At 34.7% G+C, this 23,244-nt stretch overlaps 1 long non-coding RNA gene across 1 annotated transcript; it reads left to right on the forward strand.

The window, feature by feature from the left end:
• Positions 1-3,092: 3,092 nt before the first annotated feature.
• On the forward strand, positions 3,093-5,136 carry LOC130471259 (uncharacterized). The gene is made up of 3 exons (XR_008931914.1): positions 3,093-3,242; positions 3,904-3,968; positions 4,991-5,136. It is a non-coding gene; the product is annotated as an uncharacterized lncRNA (long non-coding RNA).
• The last annotated feature ends 18,108 nt before the right edge of the window (positions 5,137-23,244 follow it).

A 23,244-nucleotide genomic window follows, 5' to 3' on the forward strand; every position in this document is an offset into this window, starting at 1 on the left:
CTAATCAAGATGAAGACATGGGTGAAGATGCAAACCCTGAGGAAGACCCCGATGAAGACCCTGAAGAAGAGTTCGATGATCTTGAGATCTAAATTTCACTCCGCAAGTTTCAGGAGCAATGGATAGGCAAAAGGCCACAAATATTTTGAAGTCATAAATAGTTAATTAGCTCTTTTATGTTTTAAAGAATAAGTAGCAAAGCTACAACTGTTTAAGGTTTAAGTTTATTGAAGTTTGAAATATTCTTTATTATTTTCAAGGATGTAATAAACCTCTATGGAGTTAGCAATAAAAGTTAAAGTTTTCAAGGAATTGTTCTTTATCTTATTTTGAGGATTCCATAATACCCCAACCTCTAGGTAGTACGTCGTGGATTAATCTTCCTATTGGTTTCATACTCAGTGTGAATTGTGGATCAATTCAATTGCCACAAAAATATTAAATGATTTGAGTACATAAAGGAAGTGAGGGCCAATCTAGACCCTCATGACCAATATGATTCAAAATGTTATGCCTTATGTGTAGTGTGTAAATGTCTTTCGTGAATTATTGAGGATGATTATTTTTCAATGATTATTGCACCTTGTAGATGATCGTTGCACCTTCGTAAACGATTGTCGTGCCTTCGTAAATGATGTGTATTAATGTGAACATTGTTGGTTGAGGCGATCTTTATGGTCAATTCAAGTATTAAATTGTATGGGATAACGTATAAGTGATGTTTCAAACCTAAAGTAGAATATACTAATTGCAGGTCGCGTTCTAGAATGGCCAACAACAATGATCTAGCTGCTGTGATTCGCCTCTTGGCGGAAAAGCTAACCCAAGAGAGAACTGAGCGCCCCGACTCTGCAGGGGAAATGTTTGAAAGACTTTCTAGGGTTAAGCCCCCGTATTTCAAGGGGCAAGCCGACCCAACCTTCCTGGAAAACTGGATTAGGGAGTTTGAGAAACTATTTGAGGCTGTGAGTTGCCCTGGGAATATGAGAGTAAGTCAAGCTGTCCTTTATCTGAAAGATGAGGCCGACCTTTGGTGGAAGGAAAATGGAAATAGACTAAGTGCTGTTGAGGGATTCAATTGGGATTCATTCATAGTTGCCTTGAGGGGGAAGTTTTATCCTCCTTTTATGAGAAAGCAGAAAGCGCAGGAGTTCATCAACCTTAGGATGGGGAATATGATTATTGCTGAATACTATAGCAAGTTTATAGCTTTATCGAGGTTTGCACCTGAGGTTGTAGCTACTGAGGAGCTGAAAGCTCAAAGGTTCGAGCAAGGGCTGACTGATGAAATTCAACTAGGATTAGGTGGGGAAACTTTTACATCCTTAGACATAGTGTATGGGAGAGCTGCTCATATTTATGGTCTGCAGTCTAGAAGGGACAAGAAAACTTTGGTAATTGGGGAAAAGAGAAAAGATTTTAATACTGGGGGTAACCAAGAAAACTTTAAAAGGAATAGAAACGGAAATGGGAATGGAAATGGAAATTTCCAAGGAGGAAACAATCAGGGGCACCACAACAACTCGAACCCATCTGAGAGTGCATCATTGCAAGATGTGCAGTAACAATCACCCTGGTAAGAACTGCAAAGGAGAATTAGTGACCTGCAACTATTGTCAGAAAAGGGGGCATAGGGAGTATGAGTGCTTCACTAAGCACAGAAAGGAACAAAATAGTAATGGAGGTGGAAACCAAGTGAGGTTTAACCAGTCTGGAGGTCAAAATTCAAAGCCTGGAGGGGCACAAAACAATCAAGAGAACTATAATAAGCCTGCAAATGATCACAACAACCCGAATAAGGCTCCAGGAAAGTTGTACATGATGAATCAGAATGAAAATGAACGATCTTCCGATATAGATTCTGGTACTTTTCTATTAACTCCGCGCAAGTTAAGCATTATTTAATTCGTGGTGACTTGTTCTTTTGTTTCGTCATCTGTTGTGAAAAGTCTAAAATTAGTAGTTTTAGTGAAACAAGAAATTTGAGGATAGAATTCGTCGAAAGAAATTTTGGTTAGTTATTCCCTGAGGTGAGTTACGAGGGCGTAACTCGTTTTCTTTAAGGGGGGTAGAATGCGATAGAAATTCGCGTTTTTTTACCTATTTTATGGCATTTTTATGCATTTTTATGCTTATTTTAGCAAATTTTACAAGTTTAGGCAAAGCAAATAGACTCTCCGCATAAGAAAAGGTGTTCATGAGTAACACAAACAGCTTTGAGTTGGCAAAAGAGTGCACATAGGTGGCACAAGTACTTCTCTAGTAAGAATAAGTTAAAAGCTTTTGGGGAAAATATGGGAAATTTCGTGTCAAGTTTCGGGACGAAACTTCTTTTAAGAGGGGTAGATTGTAATCCCCCGTAAATTTATAAATTTTATTAATATATTTTAACGCATATTATTTATATTTAAATAGAATTTATGAATTTTAAGTAATAAATATATAATTAACGTATATTTATTTTATTTTAAGTACGTTCTAAATATTTAACGATTTTTGAATTTTATTATATATTTAATGTATATTTAATTTTATGTAAATATATTATAAATGTTTTAACGGTTTGCGCAATCAAGAATAATTTAGGAAAACTCGTTGAATTCGGAAAAACAATTCTATTCGGTTTTGACTCAAACACTAAAATCCAAATCTTAATCCTAGCCCACATGAGAAAAGCCCAAAATAAAAAAACAAAAAAAAACCCATACCCCTCTTTTCTAATTCACGTGAAACCAACCTCACCCAAAACCCCTTCCTTCCTCTCTTTCACGTAAAAAGGAAAACTCAAACCCTCCTCCCTCACTGCCATTTTTCTCTCCTCCCTTCACGACCGTCGCTGTCCCAGTCGCCGCCACCACCGCCGGACCTCCTCGCCACCGGGTAACCTCCCTTCTTCTTGGTCGTCCTTCTTCTTCGTTGTTCCTTCCTTTTTTTTCTTTCGTAGCTCTCACCATTGCTTCCCTCCTCTTGTTCGATTTCGCGCAGCAACCAGAACCTCGTGGTTCTCCCTCGCCGTCAGCCCAACCTCGACCATCACCGCAGCCTTCGTCGCCGGTATCTTCTTCCTCCTTCTCTCTTTCGTGCTTCTTGCTTTCTTTCTCCCTTTTCGTATTATATCTCCTCCTTAATCGTGCAGCGTCACCTCGCCAACCACCAGCAACCACCGTGCGCAGCACCAGTGCCGCCGCCCAGTACCGCCGCTGCCGCACTCTGACCGCCGGCCGCTCTTTCTCTCCTTTTTGGTTATTTCTTAAACCCTAAGTTATTTAAATATTTTGATTTAAGTTTATTGATTTTAATTTATGTTTCTTGAATTAAATTATTAATCTTTATAGTTAAATTATAATTTTCGGATTTGATATTGATATTGTAAATTAATTAATTTCAGTTTTGGTTGATTAATATATAAGTTAGGGTTTAATCATGTTTTATTAATTCGAATTATGTTTTCTTGAATTAAAGTTATAGTTTTTATGATTTAAATTATAGATTTCAGATTATACGAATTACATAATAAAGTTACTAATTTTCAGATTATATTATATTGATTAAATTAGTGCCTTTAAGTAGTAAAGTGTGACTTTTGAAGTTTTAATGGCTTTAAATCATAATATAACGATTATATACTATTAAAGTTATTATTTTTATGATTTTAAAGACGTCGAATATATTTTGAGTAAGCTTTTAATTATTTTATATTGCTGGAAATTTTTAAAAAGGAACGTTTGTTGGAGTTTATGATAATTAGGGATCGTTAGGGAATTAATCACTATTCTAGGAAGTTAATTAATTAAGTTTCGATATTGGGGAGTGTTCTAAATATGTTTAGGATGTGTTTGGAGTACGTTAGTGTTGCTGTAAATTATTAGGAATTGATTTGGGTACGTTTCTTGATTATTTTAGGCGGAGAATTCTTTGTGGGCGACTTTTGAATTCGTTAAAGTGGCCTATCAGTTTGTTTACACAAGGTACGTACATACCTGTGTGCTTGGAATGTGTGTGATTTGTTGAAACCATATTGAAATGATTGATGAACTTCGTTATGTTGAAATGATTGAGGAACTTGGTTATGTTGAAATTGTTGATGAACTAGGTTATGTTGAAAGTGCATGTTTAATATTGTTGGATGGATATGTTAAGCATATATATTTCGTTATGAGAATTATAGCATGTTAGTATGGATGATTGATGCGAACATGTTGGTTGGGAACATTAGATTATTATATATATTGATTCAGATCGATTGTTCATTGTTCCCTTTTAGCTTTTCACTACTTTATAAGGGCCGAGGACCTTGTTTAGTAAGTTGAAACCTTATACCCATATAGAGGGGTTGATCAGTATTAAAGGAAAGGTTGGATTTAATTGGAATGAGTCTTCATTGACATATCTGTGATCACGTACTTAATTCCAAGATAAAAACAGTTGTGAATAATCGTTGATTGTATGACTTATGTGATTGTTGAGTCATAACAGAGTTTAATTTATAAATCATGTAAAGTGAAACTGAGTAGCAATATCTTTAGGCTGTGCACGTCTAAAGTGATGGACAATCAGGAGTTGGGGTCATGGGTAGCCTATGGCTTTTTCTGGGGCCGGATTGATCACCGGTTCTATTTTTATATAAAAGTCCCTCGATATCGCAGGTCATTGGGGTTTACGGAGTCGCGCCCGTACCTCATCTTCCTTAGTGAAGAAGAAGAAGTTTCTAGTAGACAACTCAGTCCATTGACTATTTCAATTAAAATAATGTTAATGATACAAAGGTCTAGCTCAGTCAAATATAGTCTTCAAGTCAATATATCTTGATTATCCTTGCTTATGTTTAATTTAGTACCATGTTAGGATTGTTCGTTTAATAGAATCATGTTAGGATTATTATTGATTTAGTATGTAGTACTCAGCTTTGCTGATTTCGTGTTTTTGCTTGTGCATGTTGATCATGGCTATGCCTTATTGATCTTGTGATGACCCAATCTTTGGTGAGCAGTCTCTAAGGATCAATAAGCATTGTCCATCTACAGGTTTGAAGATGATGCATCATGGGGATCGGGATTAGAGAGCTTGTATTTAGTTTCGTTTTGCTAAGTAACTTGGTTTGTTAATTTAGACTTTAAACTTATCGTACTATTTATATTCCCTTAATTTTGTTGGTTGGTTTTTGGGATTAAACCTGTAATTGATTATTTATAAACCTAAAGTTAGTTTTATGTTTTCCGCTGCAAAATTCTGAATAAGCCGTTACGTTTTCACACGGGCGATAATGCCTTGATAATTCTCTACGTTTTATATTAAAATGTTGTTTTAGAAAAGAGGGAATTGTCGGGGTGTTACAAAGTGGTATAAGAGCTTATGGTTTTACTTCAATAATTTTTAGGCGCCTAAACTAGCTAGTTTCCTAAAACGAATTTTCGAGAATTGAGCTCTTACTCATTATATCGTTCAAAAATGCGTACTTTTTATTGGGGACCGAATTCATTTTATTTCGTTTACAAGTATACTAATATTCCTTATTTAAGTTCGAAATTAACTTATTTATTCGAATTAAATTAGTGACTTCGAAACTATTTTTATTAGTGAACTTCTTTTGAAAAAAATAAAATAATAAAGGAGGTCTAATTTTTTTTTATTTCGAATTAAGGGTATGAAATTTTTAGGAAATCCAATTTTTATTTTTTTTTCTTTCTTGTTCGAATTAATCTTTCTTTTCGAACTTATTTTAATTCTTATTTGAAAAAAAATAACAAAAAAAAGAAAAAAAATTTGAACTTTTATTTTTTTTTCTTTCTTTTTATTTTCTTTGTTTTATTTTATTATGTAAATTACTTAAATGGTTTAGTTTATTCTAATTATATTATGAGAGATGATGGGTAGTATAAGAAGGGCATACAGGATAGAATTATATGTGCATTAGTAGTTAATTGCTAGCTTAAGAAGTTAATTGCCATGTGCATGTGTTAAATGTTAAGTGTTACATTTACAAGTGCATAAAGAATTGTTTGATTCCACCAAACTTATTGATTATTGAACCTTGTTTATGTTTTGGCTGGAAAATCGTTAGTGAGACCTTGAATTGTTTATTTCAGGAATAAAATGTTTCTTTCCAAGTATACCAATATAGGATCCTTCGAGAAACTTGATATAGAAACCCCAGATATTTACGTGAAGAAAATTGTGTTTGGATGTGAATATTATGCTAAAGTTCAAGGGCAACCTATCTTAATGAGAAAGGATATCATAGCAGCCACTATCATTAATTGCTTACCTAACAAATTTCCATACCTAGAACTCAAGGAAAAGTTTAAAGACATGCATTCTGATAATGGAACTCCAAACTTGGCTAAGTATGGAACTTGGGATGGTAGATGGAAATATGATTCAGAAATTCTGACCACCATTATTGAAGCGGCAGAAAGTGGGTTTAGAGACGGTAAAATCGTAGGGAGTCATGTTGGGGATTCAGTTACAGAAGAACCTATGGGAATAAGTGTAAATAATGACCTAGAGGAAAATGATGTAGCTGTGGAGAATGAGAATGTAGGTGTTGAGGCAGAGAATCCTAACCCAGCGGTTCATGAGCCAACCATTGAGATCTCTAGTGATTCGGATGCAGAGCTCGAAAGTGAACAGGAGATGGCAAGTGAGCCTAATCAAGATGAAGACATGGGTGAAGATGCAAACCCTGAGGAAGACCCCGATGAAGACCCTGAAGAAGAGTTCGATGATCTTGAGATCTAAATTTCACTCCGCAAGTTTCAGGAGCAATGGATAGGCAAAAGGCCACAAATATTTTGAAGTCATAAATAGTTAATTAGCTCTTTTATGTTTTAAAGAATAAGTAGCAAAGCTACAACTGTTTAAGGTTTAAGTTTATTGAAGTTTGAAATATTCTTTATTATTTTCAAGGATGTAATAAACCTCTATGGAGTTAGCAATAAAAGTTAAAGTTTTCAAGGAATTGTTCTTTATTCTATTTTGAGGATTCCATAATACCCACCTCTAGGTAGTACGTCGTGGATTAATCTTCCTATTGGTTTCATACTCAGTGTGAATTGTGGATCAATTCAATTGCCACAAAAATATTAAATTTTTGAGTACATAAAGGAAGTGAGGGCCAATCTAGACCCTCATGACCAATATGATTCAAAATGTTATGCCTTATGTGTAGTGTGTAAATGTCTTTCGTGAATTATTGAGGATGATTATTTTTCAATGATTATTGCACCTTGTAGACGATCGTTGCACCTTCGTAAACGATTGTCGTGCCTTCGTAAATGATGTGTATTAATGTGAACATTGTTGGTTGAGGCGATCTTTATGGTCAATTCAAGTATTAAATTGTATGGGATAACGTATAAGTGATGTTTCAAACCTAAAGTAGAATATACTAATTGTAGGTCGCGTTCTAGAATGGCCAACAACAATGATCTAGCTGCTGTGATTCGCCTCTTGGCGGAAAAGCTAACCCAAGAGAGAACTGAGCGCCCCGACTCTGCAGGGGAAATGTTTGAAAGACTTTCTAGGGTTAAGCCCCCGTATTTCAAGGGGCAAGCCGACCCAACCTTCCTGGAAAACTGGATTAGGGAGTTTGAGAAACTATTTGAGGCTGTGAGTTGCCCTGGGAATATGAGAGTAAGTCAAGCTGTCCTTTATCTGAAAGATGAGGCCGACCTTTGGTGGAAGGAAAATGGAAATAGACTAAGTGCTGTTGAGGGATTCAATTGGGATTCATTCATAGTTGCCTTGAGGGGGAAGTTTTATCCTCCTTTTATGAGAAAGCAGAAAGCGCAGGAGTTCATCAACCTTAGGATGGGGAATATGACTATTGCTGAATACTATAGCAAGTTTATAGCTTTATCGAGGTTTGCTCCTGAGGTTGTAGCTACTGAGGAGCTGAAAGCTCAAAGGTTCGAGCAAGGGCTGACTGATGAAATTCAACTAGGATTAGGTGGGGAAACTTTTACATCCTTAGACATAGTGTATGGGAGAGCTGCTCATATTTATGGTCTGCAGTCTAGAAGGGACAAGAAAACTTTGGTAATTGGGGAAAAGAGAAAAGATTTTAATACTGGGGGTAACCAAGAAAACTTTAAAAGGAATAGAAACGGAAATGGGAATGGAAATGGAAATTTCCAAGGAGGAAACAATCAGGGGCACCACAACAACTCGAACCCATCTGAGAGTGCATCATTGCAAGATGTGCAGTAACAATCACCCTGGTAAGAACTGCAAAGGAGAATTAGTGACCTGCAACTATTGTCAGAAAAGGGGGCATAGGGAGTATGAGTGCTTCACTAAGCACAGAAAGGAACAAAATAGTAATGGAGGTGGAAACCAAGTGAGGTTTAACCAGTCTGGAGGTCAAAATTCAAAGCCTGGAGGGGCACAAAACAATCAAGAGAACTATAATAAGCCTGCAAATGATCACAACAACCCGAATAAGGCTCCAGGAAAGTTGTACATGATGAATCAGAATGAAAATGAACGATCTTCCGATATAGATTCTGGTACTTTTCTATTAACTCCGCGCAAGTTAAGCATTATTTAATTCGTGGTGACTTGTTCTTTTGTTTCGTCATCTGTTGTGAAAAGTCTAAAATTAGTAGTTTTAGTGAAACAAGAAATTTGAGGATAGAATTCGTCGAAAGAAATTTTGGTTAGTTATTCCCTGAGGTGAGTTACGAGGGCGTAACTCGTTTTCTTTAAGGGGGGTAGAATGCGATAGAAATTCGCGTTTTTTTACCTATTTTATGGCATTTTTATGCATTTTTATGCTTATTTTAGCAAATTTTACAAGTTTAGGCAAAGCAAATAGACTCTCCGCATAAGAAAAGGTGTTCATGAGTAACACAAACAGCTTTGAGTTGGCAAAAGAGTGCACATAGGTGGCACAAGTACTTCTCTAGTAAGAATAAGTTAAAAGCTTTTGGGGAAAATATGGGAAATTTCGTGTCAAGTTTCGGGACGAAACTTCTTTTAAGAGGGGTAGATTGTAATCCCCCGTAAATTTATAAATTTTATTAATATATTTTAACGCATATTATTTATATTTAAATAGAATTTATGAATTTTAAGTAATAAATATATAATTAACGTATATTTATTTTATTTTAAGTACGTTCTAAATATTTAACGATTTTTGAATTTTATTATATATTTAATGTATATTTAATTTTATGTAAATATATTATAAATGTTTTAACGGTTTGCGCAATCAAGAATAATTTAGGAAAACTCGTTGAATTCGGAAAAACAATTCTATTCGGTTTTGACTCAAACACTAAAATCCAAATCTTAATCCTAGCCCACATGAGAAAAGCCCAAAATAAAAAAACAAAAAAAAAACCCATACCCCTCTTTTCTAATTCACGTGAAACCAACCTCACCCAAAACCCCTTCCTTCCTCTCTTTCACGTAAAAAGGAAAACTCAAACCCTCCTCCCTCACTGCCATTTTTCTCTCCTCCCTTCACGACCGTCGCTGTCCCAGTCGCCGCCACCACCGCCGGACCTCCTCGCCACCGGGTAACCTCCCTTCTTCTTGGTCGTCCTTCTTCTTCGTTGTTCCTTCCTTTTTTTTTCTTTCGTAGCTCTCACCATTGCTTCCCTCCTCTTGTTCGATTTCGCGCAGCAACCAGAACCTCGTGGTTCTCCCTCGCCGTCAGCCCAACCTCGACCATCACCGCAGCCTTCGTCGCCGGTATCTTCTTCCTCCTTCTCTCTTTCGTGCTTCTTGCTTTCTTTCTCCCTTTTCGTATTATATCTCCTCCTTAATCGTGCAACGTCACCTCGCCAACCACCAGCAACCACCGTGCGCAGCACCAGTGCCGCCGCCCAGTACCGCCGCTGCCGCACTCTGACCGCCGGCCGCTCTTTCTCTCCTTTTTGGTTATTTCTTAAACCCTAAGTTATTTAAATATTTTGATTTAAGTTTATTGATTTTAATTTATGTTTCTTGAATTAAATTATTAATCTTTATAGTTAAATTATAATTTTCGGATTTGATATTGATATTGTAAATTAATTAATTTCAGTTTTGGTTGATTAATATATAAGTTAGGGTTTAATCATGTTTTATTAATTCGAATTATGTTTTCTTGAATTAAAGTTATAGTTTTTATGATTTAAATTATAGATTTCAGATTATACGAATTACATAATAAAGTTACTAATTTTCAGATTATATTATATTGATTAAATTAGTGCCTTTAAGTAGTAAAGTGTGACTTTTGAAGTTTTAATGGCTTTAAATCATAATATAACGATTATATACTATTAAAGTTATTATTTTTATGATTTTAAAGACGTCGAATATATTTTGAGTAAGCTTTTAATTATTTTATATTGCTGGAAATTTTTAAAAAGGAACGTTTGTTGGAGTTTATGATAATTAGGGATCGTTAGGGAATTAATCACTATTCTAGGAAGTTAATTAATTAAGTTTCGATATTGGGGAGTGTTCTAAATATGTTTAGGATGTGTTTGGAGTACGTTAGTGTTGCTGTAAATTATTAGGAATTGATTTGGGTACGTTTCTTGATTATTTTAGGCGGAGAATTCTTTGTGGGCGACTTTTGAATTCGTTAAAGTGGCCTATCAGTTTGTTTACACAAGGTACGTACATACCTGTGTGCTTGGAATGTGTGTGATTTGTTGAAACCATATTGAAATGATTGATGAACTTCGTTATGTTGAAATGATTGAGGAACTTGGTTATGTTGAAATTGTTGATGAACTAGGTTATGTTGAAAGTGCATGTTTAATATTGTTGGATGGATATGTTAAGCATATATATTTCGTTATGAGAATTATAGCATGTTAGTATGGATGATTGATGCGAACATGTTGGTTGGGAACATTAGATTATTATATATATTGATTCAGATCGATTGTTCATTGTTCCCTTTTAGCTTTTCACTACTTTATAAGGGCCGAGGACCTTGTTTAGTAAGTTGAAACCTTATACCCATATAGAGGGGTTGATCAGTATTAAAGGAAAGGTTGGATTTAATTGGAATGAGTCTTGATTGACATATCTGTGATCACGTACTTAATTCCAAGATAAAAACAGTTGTGAATAATCGTTGATTGTATGACTTATGTGATTGTTGAGTCATAACAGAGTTTAATTTATAAATCATGTAAAGTGAAACTGAGTAGCAATATCTTTAGACTGTGCACGTCTAAAGTGACGGACAATCAGGAGTTGGGGTCATGGGTAGCCTATGGCTTTTTCTGGGGCCGGATTGATCACCGGTTCTATTTTTATTTAAAAGTCCCTCGATATCGCAGGTCATTGGGGTTTACGGAGTCGCGCCCGTACCTCGTCTTCCTTAGTGAAGAAGAAGAAGTTTCTAGTAGACAACTCAGTCCATTGACTATTTCAATTAAAATAATGTTAATGATACAAAGGTCTAGCTCAGTCAAATATAGTCTTCAAGTCAATATATCTTGATTATCCTTGCTTATGTTTTATTTAGTACCATGTTAGGATTGTTCGTTTAATAGAATCATGTTAGGATTATTATTGATTTAGTATGTAGTACTCAGCTTTGCTGATTTCGTGTTTTTGCTTGTGCATGTTGATCATGGCTATGCCTTATTGATCCTGTGATGACCCAATCTTTGGTGAGCAGTCTCTAAAGATCAATAAGCATTGTCCATCTACAGGTTTGAAGATGATGCATCATGGGGATCGGGATTAGAGAGCTTGTATTTAGTTTCGTTTTGCTAAGTAACTTGGTTTGTTAATTTAGACTTTAAACTTATCGTACTATTTATATTCATTTAATTTCGTTGGTTGGTTTTTGGGATTAAACCTGTAATTGATTATTTATAAACCTAAAGTTAGTTTTATGTTTTCCGCTGCAAAATTCTGAATAAGCCGTTACGTTTTCACACGGGCGATAATGCCTTGATAATTCTCTACGTTTTATATTAAAATGTTGTTTTAGAAAAGAGGGAATTGTCGGGGTGTTACACTAACGGAGAAAATGAAAGCTCGGTTAAGCTCGACTCGAGCTCGGAAATCTTTTATCAAGTATAGCTGGAACAACCAAATACTCGGCTCGGCTCGCCTCGCCTCGTTGCCATCCCTATGAATTGGGATGTTGTTGTAAATAAAATTTAGTTGATTCCCATATGAACCCGACCCAGTATGATATGAACCTGTTACATTCCGACTAAACCCGTTTACAACGTAACCTGTCGTGTTCTAGCCCGAATAGACCTGAGCCGAATTGAATATAACTCGACCCCTTATGAATCCGACTCGATATGACCCGAACCTGTTACGACTAGACCCAACCAGACCCGATCTGAATATACCCGACTCTATATGTACCCGACCCGATATGAACATGTGTTTACCAACCCGACCCGTTAATTTTGTTACATGACCCAATCCGACCCGGTAGCCAAATAAACCAGTTTCAACCGAACCGACGAACACAACCCAACCCAACCCCGATCCGTTTGCTACTACTTATTTGCTCTTAGTTTCTTAATTATTTTGGATTTAACCTCATTTCTTACTTAATTATAATTTATAAGCTTAATTCATTGTGTTTATTTTCTTGCTTACACGAATTTTCGACATGGTTGATGTGATTTTTTTTGTTGTTGTTGTTGTGATTTTTAGTTATAGTCTTGCTTGTTTTAGGGTTATGGAGTCAAGAGTTTTTGTTACTTGTTGATGATAAATCAATGTGTTAATTGGTGGTTAATCATTTGTGCTTAGACACCGAATTGCCTGATTAAACGGTCCTTGTTTTTGATGATTTGTGAGTGGGTATGACTCATCTTGGATGCTTTATATTGAGATATTTTGATTAGGCAATCCATAAAAGAAAGCTTGTATTCTTTTTTTTTTTTTTTTTTTTGACATAGGATAAAGATACAGGAGTAAAAGCAAAACAAAAACAACAAGCTAATTAACCATTTGGCCTAACACCAAATGATGAATCGAATTGCAGTCCTTCCTTCGCAGCCCGTTTAGCCAGATCATGAGCAAGTTTTACATCATCCCGTTCCACCTTGATAATCATGCAACTTCTGAAACCTGTACCTATTTCGAGAATGGCCTTCACTGTCCAAGTGAGACGGATATCAGGCTTAACTTGTCCTTGTAAATAAGAGACCAAGGTAGCTGAGTCAGTATGTATTGCAATATCAGTTAGCGAAGCTATCGTTGCCCATTGTAACGCTCGCAAACAGGCCATTGATTCCACATGTAAAGCTGAATGACCTAAACCATAGTCACTACCTCCTATAATACTTGTCCCAGCTGCTTGTGGTTGTTGTTGAAGCACCCATCCCATACCTGCTCTTGACGTTTCTTTGTTCCAAGCTCCATCAATATATATAACTGTAACAGGCAAATAAACGTTAACTCTACCGATATTTGCAAAATAGAACCCTGGCGGGTAGGTTGGTGTGTCCTCCGGAGGATGTAAAAAGCTCAGTTGTTCACTGTCTTTCTGCCTGTAGATTTTGTTCTGCTCCAAAGCTAACTTGAAGTGTGTCTGAACCATTTGAATGTCTCCAGTTTCCGAACTGAAAACTCTTGAATTACGTGTTACCCATAATGCCCAGAAAGCTTGTATTCTATGAAAGGTACTTATATTGGTGCACTGAGAAATAAGTTTATATACGTTTTAAATTTTTTTATATTTCAAAATTTCAGATCTACATTCTGTTCATTTCTCTCTCTTCATTTTCTCTCTATGCTTTTCAAAATTTAGCCCAAATTTCTAGGTTTTGTTTGATTTTCTTCGTAATTATCTTACAATTCTTACAATTGGATCTATTAGATGAGGAAAAATTGGAGGAAGTAGTAGATCAAGAAGGAGGTTCGTCGTTGCCGAAACCAAATCGGAGAATTTGCGCTCGTCTACAAATCTTCGCAATAATTTTTAGAGATCACATCTCGGTTTGTTGTTTTTTAAAGAATTTTAAGTCTATTTTTATTTAAAATTGAAATTTTTTTGTTGTTTTGGAGAAATTAATGTTTGTGTTTTGCCAAAATATCGTTTTCACTTCGCGAATTCGATTAGTGATTTCACGGTTTTAAATAGTAACTGTATGAGTAATACAGTAACTATGTGGTTTAAAGAGGTACTATGTAATTTTAATGGTTACTATATGTGTACAATAGTTACTATATGTGTACAATGGTAATTATTTTGTTGAGCGATTTGAAATGATTGTTGATTTGTTGAAATTAAGGTTAGTGTTTCACATAGTTAGTATATAAATGATATAGTTACCTTTAATTTATGTTGCGAAATAGTGTTTTTAATAGTCACTGGAATGTTCGTTGTGTTTATGTTAGTAGTAATTTTTAGAGCTAGTAACTATATTTTTTAAAAAGTTACTATAACTTTAAAACAGTAACTTTGTGTTTAAAATAGTTACTATATTTTTTAGAAAGTTATTATAAATTTAAAACAGTAACTATGTGTTTAAGATAGTTATTATGTTAACAGTTTATAGTGACTTTTTGATAAATAATAGTTACTATACGATTACATTATGTACTATGTTATTTAGAGTATGTTTTTGTTCGCTTCTTAGATAGTGGCTATATGATTATAATGGTTACTATATGTGTACAATAGTTACTATATTATAATAATAGTTCCTATATGCATGTTTTATATAGTTACTATATGTTTTATATAGTTACTATATTTTTGAATTAGGTACCATGTTTATTTTATCATGATTTGTTATCATATGCTTATTTTTTTCAATAAGTATTTGTATGTTCTATATAGTTACTATATGTTTGAAATAGTTACTATTTTAATTTATTATGTTCTGTGCATGTTTTTGATGTTATTCTATATTTTTAGTGATAGAGTTACTATATTATATTATCACACCAACTATGTCTGCAACTATGTGACTACATGACCATGAATAATATTTATAGGTATTATATCTTGTATAATAGTAACTATATGTTTGATATAATTATTATGTATATTTTAATGTTCTTTTTATGTTCTTTGTTGTCCTCTATGTTATTATTAATAAGAGTTACTATGTTATGATCACGTTAAATATATGATCATAACAATAACTATATATGCAACTCTGTTAATATATGACTATCATTAATATTAAAATATACTATATTATGTATAATAGTAACTATATGTTTTTAATAAGAGTGACTATAGTAATAAGAGTGACTATATTATTGGGATATTATGTTATCATTTTGTTCTTTTTATGTTTTTTTTGTCTCTATGTTATTAGTAATAAGAGTGACTATATTATTATAACAGTAGCTATATGACTATAACAATAACTATATCTGCAATTCTACGAATATCTTACCATCATTAATTATAAGAGTTACTGTATGATATGCATAATAGAAACTATATGTTTTACACAGTTACCGTGTCATTTTTTCACACTTATTAAATGTGAAATTATTAACTTAGTTTATATATTATTAATTCAGAAATACAAAGATGATTCATCTAGAATTGAAGTCGTGCGAAAAATAACTTCTGCAAGGAAAACAAAAGCAGGAGAAGAAGAAGAAGAAGAAAATTTTGACAACAATGAAAACCAAGGACGTGGTAGAGAAAAGAGAGGACGCGGACGTCGAAGGAGAGGACGTGTTGGTGTAAAGAAGGGACGTGGACGTGGCGATTAATACTTTTTAGTTCAAAAACATTTGAGTTTAATTTGTCTTATTGAATAGATGTAAATAATTAGAATGTCATAGCTAAAAATAACTAATCATATAGTTAATGTTTTCTTAATTATTGTTCAAGAGTTATAATTACTCTTACTTTTGATATAATTTACTCTTTTTTTATTTCAGTAAATATATGAAATAATAGTAACTATAATCGAAAAAGTTACTATATGACCTCTAAAGCATCTATATTATATTGGTTATTTTAAAATATACTTCGTAGTAGTTTTTCTACAGTTAAAATTATTTTTCTATATGATTTAGTTACTCTTTAGATAAAATAGTTATTCTTATCGAAATGGCTATATTATTAAATTTTTCATAGTTACTATTATGAATAGGGATGTCAATGGGGCGGGGCGGATGCGGATGTTGGTGCCTCCATACCCATCCCCACCAAAGAATGTCATCCCCATCCCCGCCCCATCACCCATGTCGGGTACAAAATCCATCCCCATCCCCGCCCCACCGGGTACAACCGAAAATACATCCCCGTCCCACCATCCGCCTGGGTATCCATCCCCGTTTCATCCCCAACCCATCCCCGCGCCATACCCTCCTAGTTTTTTTATTTAGCGGACACCTAACAACATATATAATGAAAAAGAACTTAAAAGAAAAACTTGATAACTAAATATAACATATATAATGGAAAAAAAAAGTACTCGCACACAAACAAATCCAAACATAAAAATAAAGAAAGATGTCTTCTAATACATCATAATTGTCTTTAATTAAGCTTAAATTAATTGATCTCAATCCACGCAAGTCACCTCGATTAGTTCACGAGGGCGGGGATGGGGCGGGTCCAACATAAAATCCACACCCGCCCCATCACCCATGGCGGGTACGACTTTTATACCTATCCCCGCCCCATCACCCGCCAAACCTCCCCCCATCCCCGCCTACTTGGGGCGGATGCGGGGCGGGTCTCCCATAAAACCCGCCCCACTGACATCCCTAATTATGAAGATATAGTTACTTTACAGAACATATAGTTACTCTTTGTATAAAATAGTTATTCTTATGACTATATTATGAAGATATTGTTAATTTACAAAAATACCCTGGTCCACGCTAATTATAGCGTGGACCGGGTCCATACAAGTGAAATTGTTATTATAAACAAAGTAAAGTTGGTACAAAAATGAATAATCCAAATGCCTTTTTTTTCCCTTTGAGTAGTCATTGACTCGAATTTCTTATGGTTTTGCTTCTCTTATTTTAAGAACTACTAGGGTTACATTCCCTTTGTATTCGGAGGATGTTAGATTTTTTATAAGGGAAATGTTAGATTAGATATTACAATGTGCATGTTTTTGTTTTTTTTTTCTTTTTTGACGGGGTAAGAACAATATCATTAATAATCAGTCATACGACATCTACAATGATAAAATAGATCTGCATACCACATATTGAAAGAAAATACATAATTATTACAAATAAAAACAATTACTATCCTGCATCCTAAAGCACATCTCGTACTCCACCGCTTCTAGTTTGACGCGAGCAATGATTTTTGATGATTTCACATCTTTCCAAGTAGACCTTCGCAATCTGTGCATGAATTGTTCTAAACGACGAGTTGATGATAAATCTTAAACCTGTAAGAATCCAAATCTCCTTCTCAATTATTGAAACCCTACAAAAATTCTCATCCATTGATGAGAATCAATAACCTAGAAAACTCTAGGAAAACCCAAATAAATTGGGAACAACCCAAGAATAATTTGGGAACAAATCAACGAAAAAGAAACCAAAACAAGACAAAATATGAAGAGAAAACAATGAAAAGCAAGAAGAAGGGTCGAAAATGTTCCGGCCTAAACGGCCAAGAAAACTGTAACCCTAAAAGATGAGAGAGAAGAGAGAAAAAGAAGAGAGAGGAGCTGAGCGGCCCTTAATTAAGTTGTGTATAACTTAAGACTAGTTAAAAATAGCAATTTGGATTATACACCCGGGTGCACAATGCTCATTGTGCACCCTGTTGAACATTTATTGAAAATCTAATGAACATTAAGAATGATTTCAATGTACATGTATCAGTGAAATATCTAAACTATATGTTCTACGGATTTAAACTATATGTTCATTGGCTATATGTTCTTTGGGTATGAACAATATGTTCTTTGTATTTGAACTATATGTTCATTTAAAAACAGGGTGCACAGTGAGCATTGTGTACCCGGGTGCATAAATCATATTTTGGTTAAAAATACTTGGTATATCTTGTGCCTGATTTTGTTATGTTTTCTCTTTTCTCATTCCAACAAAATTCGATAACATTGCAATTGAAATCAAGTTTGGAATAATAAATCTCAATTCTTGGCTGCATGAGAACAAAATTACCATTTGCATAATGTTATATTTCTTTTATTTTTATCTTTCTTTTTTCTCTTTTTCAAAACGATTTTTTTTAGATGGTAAAATTAAAGTTCGAGATTTTTAGTTGGTGAAATAAAAGTTTGAGATTTTTAGGTGGTAAAATAAAAATTTGAGATTTTTACGTGGTAAAATATAAATTTGAGATTTTTACGTGGTAAAACACAAATTCATATTTTTTTAGGTGGTAAAACACAAAATTTCTTAAAAAGAAGTACGAAAATTAATAAATCTTTTTTTTTTCTCTAATTTGATTATTCAACTTTCCTCTCTCCTGTCAAAAAAAAAAAAAAACTTTCCTCTCTATTTCTCTCTCTCCTCTGCAACTCCTTTCCATCTTAATAATTTTCTACCACCACATGTAAACGAATTGAATTCATCAGCTTCTCCTCCACTTCTTTTTCAATAACTTCGTCTTTCTCCTCCTCCTTGCATATGAAAGTTGAACATTAAACTTTTTAAACTGAACATTGAACTTTTGAATAGGATATCAAACATGATATGAACATTGAACTTTTAAAAATGAACCGTGAGTTTTTAGGCAATGAACATAAAATTGGAAATTGACTTTTGCATTGAATCATCATCATGTAACCACTTCCGCTTTGCATTCATTATTCAATCGATCAAAGTTGAGAAATACCGAGTATCTCTATTATATAAAGGAACAATTGAGGTCAAAATAGTAAAATCACTTTTCGTGTTCCCGTAAAAAAGACGGTAATACCCCTCTCCCTAATTAAACCACAACCTTTCATTCCAAACCCTAAAATTACCCAGAGCACACACGCCCTTCTCTCTCAACTCCATCGCCCTTTCTCTCTCAACCCTTTCGAATATGCTCTTCAATGGCTTTCGCCTACTCAGAAATTCAACAAAACGTGATTCACGCTCGGTCGGTTTTTCCTTGCCAGGATACTCCGGCTACGAGGATTAAGTATTTGGCAAAGACTAATATCCCTCAGACTCTCTCCGCCGTCATGTCCGTCCTGCACGTCGAATTCCAAAACCACAAATCTAGAAAGTAGACGTTTTCAAAGCAATAATGGTGAGTATTTTACAATTCCAATCGCAATTTACCCTTTTTCAATTTGATTTCAAATTTCTGATTGATTTATTCAAATAAAAGAGGGATTCAGAACATGGGTTCATTTGATTTCAATTTTCTGGCTAATTGAATCTTCTCAGAATTCCAAATCTGGAATTGAATCTTACTGTTGCTCCAATTGAATTTTAGTCCGCTCCAATTAGGGTTCTATAAATTTGGGTGAAATTCCTGGGTTTGATCGATCTTCTTCAATTATCGGGTAAAAGTTCTTCATTTGCTCTTCCATTTTTTTTAAATTACATTTCTTTTGCTGGGGATTTTTTTTTCTATTTTTGATAATTATTAGGATTTTAATTAGGTGTTGGTAATTTAATTTTGTTTTGTGATTATTTTCAAGCAATATTCTGATTTCCTTTTTAATTAGGTGTTAGGTAATTTAATTTCGTTTTGTGATTTTTTTCTTTGGGATTTTAGTTAATTTTTAGTTTGCCGAGGTGTCTGCAATTTGTTTTTGAGAAAATGGGAAAGCGTGGAAATAATCAGGAGAAAGCCCTGTTAGGTTATGATACATATAATTGAATATAATTTATGCGGAAAAACCATAAATCCAGGAATCCAAATTAATGGTCACATAACAATTAGCATAATTTAGGACACATACACTTTGTAGCGTGCCCTCCCTAGCTGCGCCCGAACCGAACAAAAACAAGTCTAGGACTCCAAATGTCGTCCCTCCGTAGATAGTCCACAGCACGTTCGGATCCGCCTTAGATTTAATTAACTAGAATTGCACCTAAGGTTCTATGAATATGTTCGAATATTTTGGCAAATATTAGACTTAGTATTAATCCTTAAAACTAGGTGAATAATTGAAATTATGTTGTGTGTATAAATTTGTGAATGCCATCACATATTTATAGAGTAGGAATATGGAATTGGAAGTCTACTAGGATTCAAGAATTCTAACTCTATTAGAATTAGAGTTTACTTGAAACTAGTAACTTAGAAAATTAATCTAATCCTAATCGCTTTAGGATTCGTTGCATGCACAAACTCCAACACGCACACGAGCACGGCCCACAAGCGAGCAGGCCATGCCCGTACGCGCGAGAAGCCCATCGCAGGTGCACAACCCACACGCTGCCTTGCAGCCCATGCGCTGCTTCGCAGCCCATATTGCTCGCAGCCATGGCGCGCTGGACCTGGCCTTGCGCTGGGCCTGGCGTGCCTTTGGCTTGCTGTGTTGCGCACTGGGCTTGCTAGGCGTGGGCCTGGATTCGTGCCGGGCCTTCGTCTAGCAAGCTCGTCCGATGCTTATTTCGTACGACGCGCTTCCGATTAATTTTCCGATTCCGGATTCATTTCCGATTCGAACAATATTTAACATTTTCGATTCCGGAATTAATTTCCGTTTTGAACAAATATTTAATATTTCCGATTCCGGAATTTTTTCCGATTCCGATAATATTTCCGATTCTGACAATATTTCTGTTTCCGGCAATATTTACGATTCCGGCAATATTTCCATTTCCGATAATATTTTCCGATACGTACCATGTTTCCGTTTCCGGCAACATCTACGACTTGGATAATATTTATATTTCCGATACGATCCATATTTCCGTTTCCGGCAATATCATCGTTTCCGGAATATCCATAATATGCCTTTTGACGATTTCAGCTCCCACTGGAACCGAGATCCATCGATTTCGAATATTCATAAATGGACTATTTAAATCCTTTAAATACTTGATCCGTTCACGTACTATTTGTGTGACCCTACGGGTTCAGTCAAGAGTAAGCTGTTGATTAATATTATTAATTCCACTTGAACTGAAGCGACCTCTAGCTAGGCATACAATTCACTTGATCTCACTGAGTTATTAACTTGTATAATTAATACTGAACCGCATTTATTAGACTTAGCATTAAATGCATACTTGGACCAAGGGCATTATTTCCTTCAATCTCCCAATTGTCCTTCGGGACAAGTGTGCATTTCCTAATTCCTTTGTCGCTTGATGCTTGCTCTTGAACATAAGGTAAGAGTTGTCATCCTTATGATGTCCAGAGGTGTTTCTCGGTTTCAGAGTTCAACTGATCAAATAAACAGATAATCATAGCCTATGATTCATTTGAGCACGACCACGCATGTTACAATTTCTAGCTCTCCGAGTGGCCTTGTACAACTTTCAGCATCTCATCCCGATTTATGGGAGGACAATTCCAATCTTGCGATCTTGAGATTAGACTTCGTTTGATAGGTGATTACCCGAGCGTTGTCTTTATAGCCTCCTTTTACGGTGCGACGTTTGACAACGTCAAAGTAACCAGTTCTCAAACAAGTAGTCTCAAATCACTCAGGTATTGAGGATTAGTGTCTAATAATTTTAATGAAATTTACTTATGACAAATTTTCATCTCTTACAGTAAAGTTTCTTAGGTATGTCCGATACTAGTCTTCCCAAAGTAAGTATCTATGCAAATGATTGCCATGTCCATATAGTTCAAGAAATAGAACTACTAGTCATCTTGCATTCTAGTCGTCTAACGTTTTCTATGCGTCCATCTTTATAGAAAACTCCGACCAAGGACCATTTTCAACTTTTGACATTCAAGTTCACTTGATAGACATTTCTTAGTCACAGGACTGGTCCTGACAGTCTTTCTTGAATATATCGTCAAATTAAAGGGACTCATCATTTAATACCAAACCAAGATTAAATGGAATATGAAAATACATTTCATATATGATAAATGTTCAACCCTAATGTTTTAAAACCATGGGCCTCAAACCCATCTTTAAAACAACTAATGGAATTCAAAGCAATGCTTGATTTCCAGTGCCACAATGTGAGTGTTGTTTCTCACTTGTTGCACAGGTTTAGTTATCATGCTTTTCCAATCTTAATATCCCTTTCATCAAATATCTTTCGAGATAGGAGGATAAGATCTTTTGATTATGTTTATTTTGTGATCTAGCTAGTCTTTCTAGCTACAAGAGTGGTTCTACGCATTTTGCAATGAAGAACCATCAAGTCATGCAGCAGACATGTGATCTTCCTAAGTTCAATGAAGAACTCTTTAACATAAACAACCCTGTTTTATTGCTTCTTAGGCAATAAGTACTTTTACTTCAACTGTTTAGGTTGCTAGTTATATTTTGTTTGGATTTACTTATCCAAGCAGTTCACAGATATGTGGAAGACTTTCCATCTGTATCTCAAAACATAGAAATTAATGTTTAATTTCCCACGCAACAACTCATGGTCTCTAATCCATGTTGCCATTTCAAAACACGATGCTCTTTAGCTCGTCCTTGCCAATGGTTAACTCCAAAGGGATCTCGCTTGATCCTTTGCCAGTGTTTATGCGTGTAGCATCAATATTTAGGATATCTTTATTTCCTTGAATCAAGAACTATTCCTATGTACCTTTCCAAGTACCATAAGTTTTTCTTTGATTTCAATCTACTTGATCTTTACTTAGACCAATAGAGATTGGTATATGTTCGTTATGCCTAAAGCCATATGATACATTTTTGGCGATCCTCATATTATATCATACATGATAAATTCTTTTACAGAATAATTGCCAATTGAATTCTATTCATGTAACTTTAGCTCATCTAGTTTCAGTAGATACTAAATCCAGCTAAATTCTTTGACATATAATATATGTGAAGAATCTCATTAGATTCTTTGATGTTTAACTTTAGTAAATGCTTATACATAGTTCAAACATTCATTACTTAGATTTATTCACATGGGTCGAATATCTCCAATGGAGTCTTTCGTGTTTGATTTAGTAAATGTCATTACTTAATCCAAAACAATATTATAAGATCTTTGTAAATAGATCTTAATACCCAGTATGTACTAAGTTTCGCCATGGTCCATCATTGATGAATAATTTCAAATCTAAGTCATTAGCATTTGAATGTTATTTCACAATAGAGAGATATGCGTGTGATACACATATGACCAATTAAGTTTTACGTACTCCCACTAAACTTCTTATATATCTATAAGAATCATGTACATTTTATGAAACTAAAATACTTATTTGTTTCACTAAAATGCATTTCCAATTCCCAA

Source organism: Spinacia oleracea, chromosome 4, assembly GCF_020520425.1.
Source record: "Spinacia oleracea cultivar Varoflay chromosome 4, BTI_SOV_V1, whole genome shotgun sequence".
NCBI classification, from domain to species: Eukaryota; Viridiplantae; Streptophyta; class Magnoliopsida; order Caryophyllales; family Amaranthaceae; genus Spinacia; species Spinacia oleracea.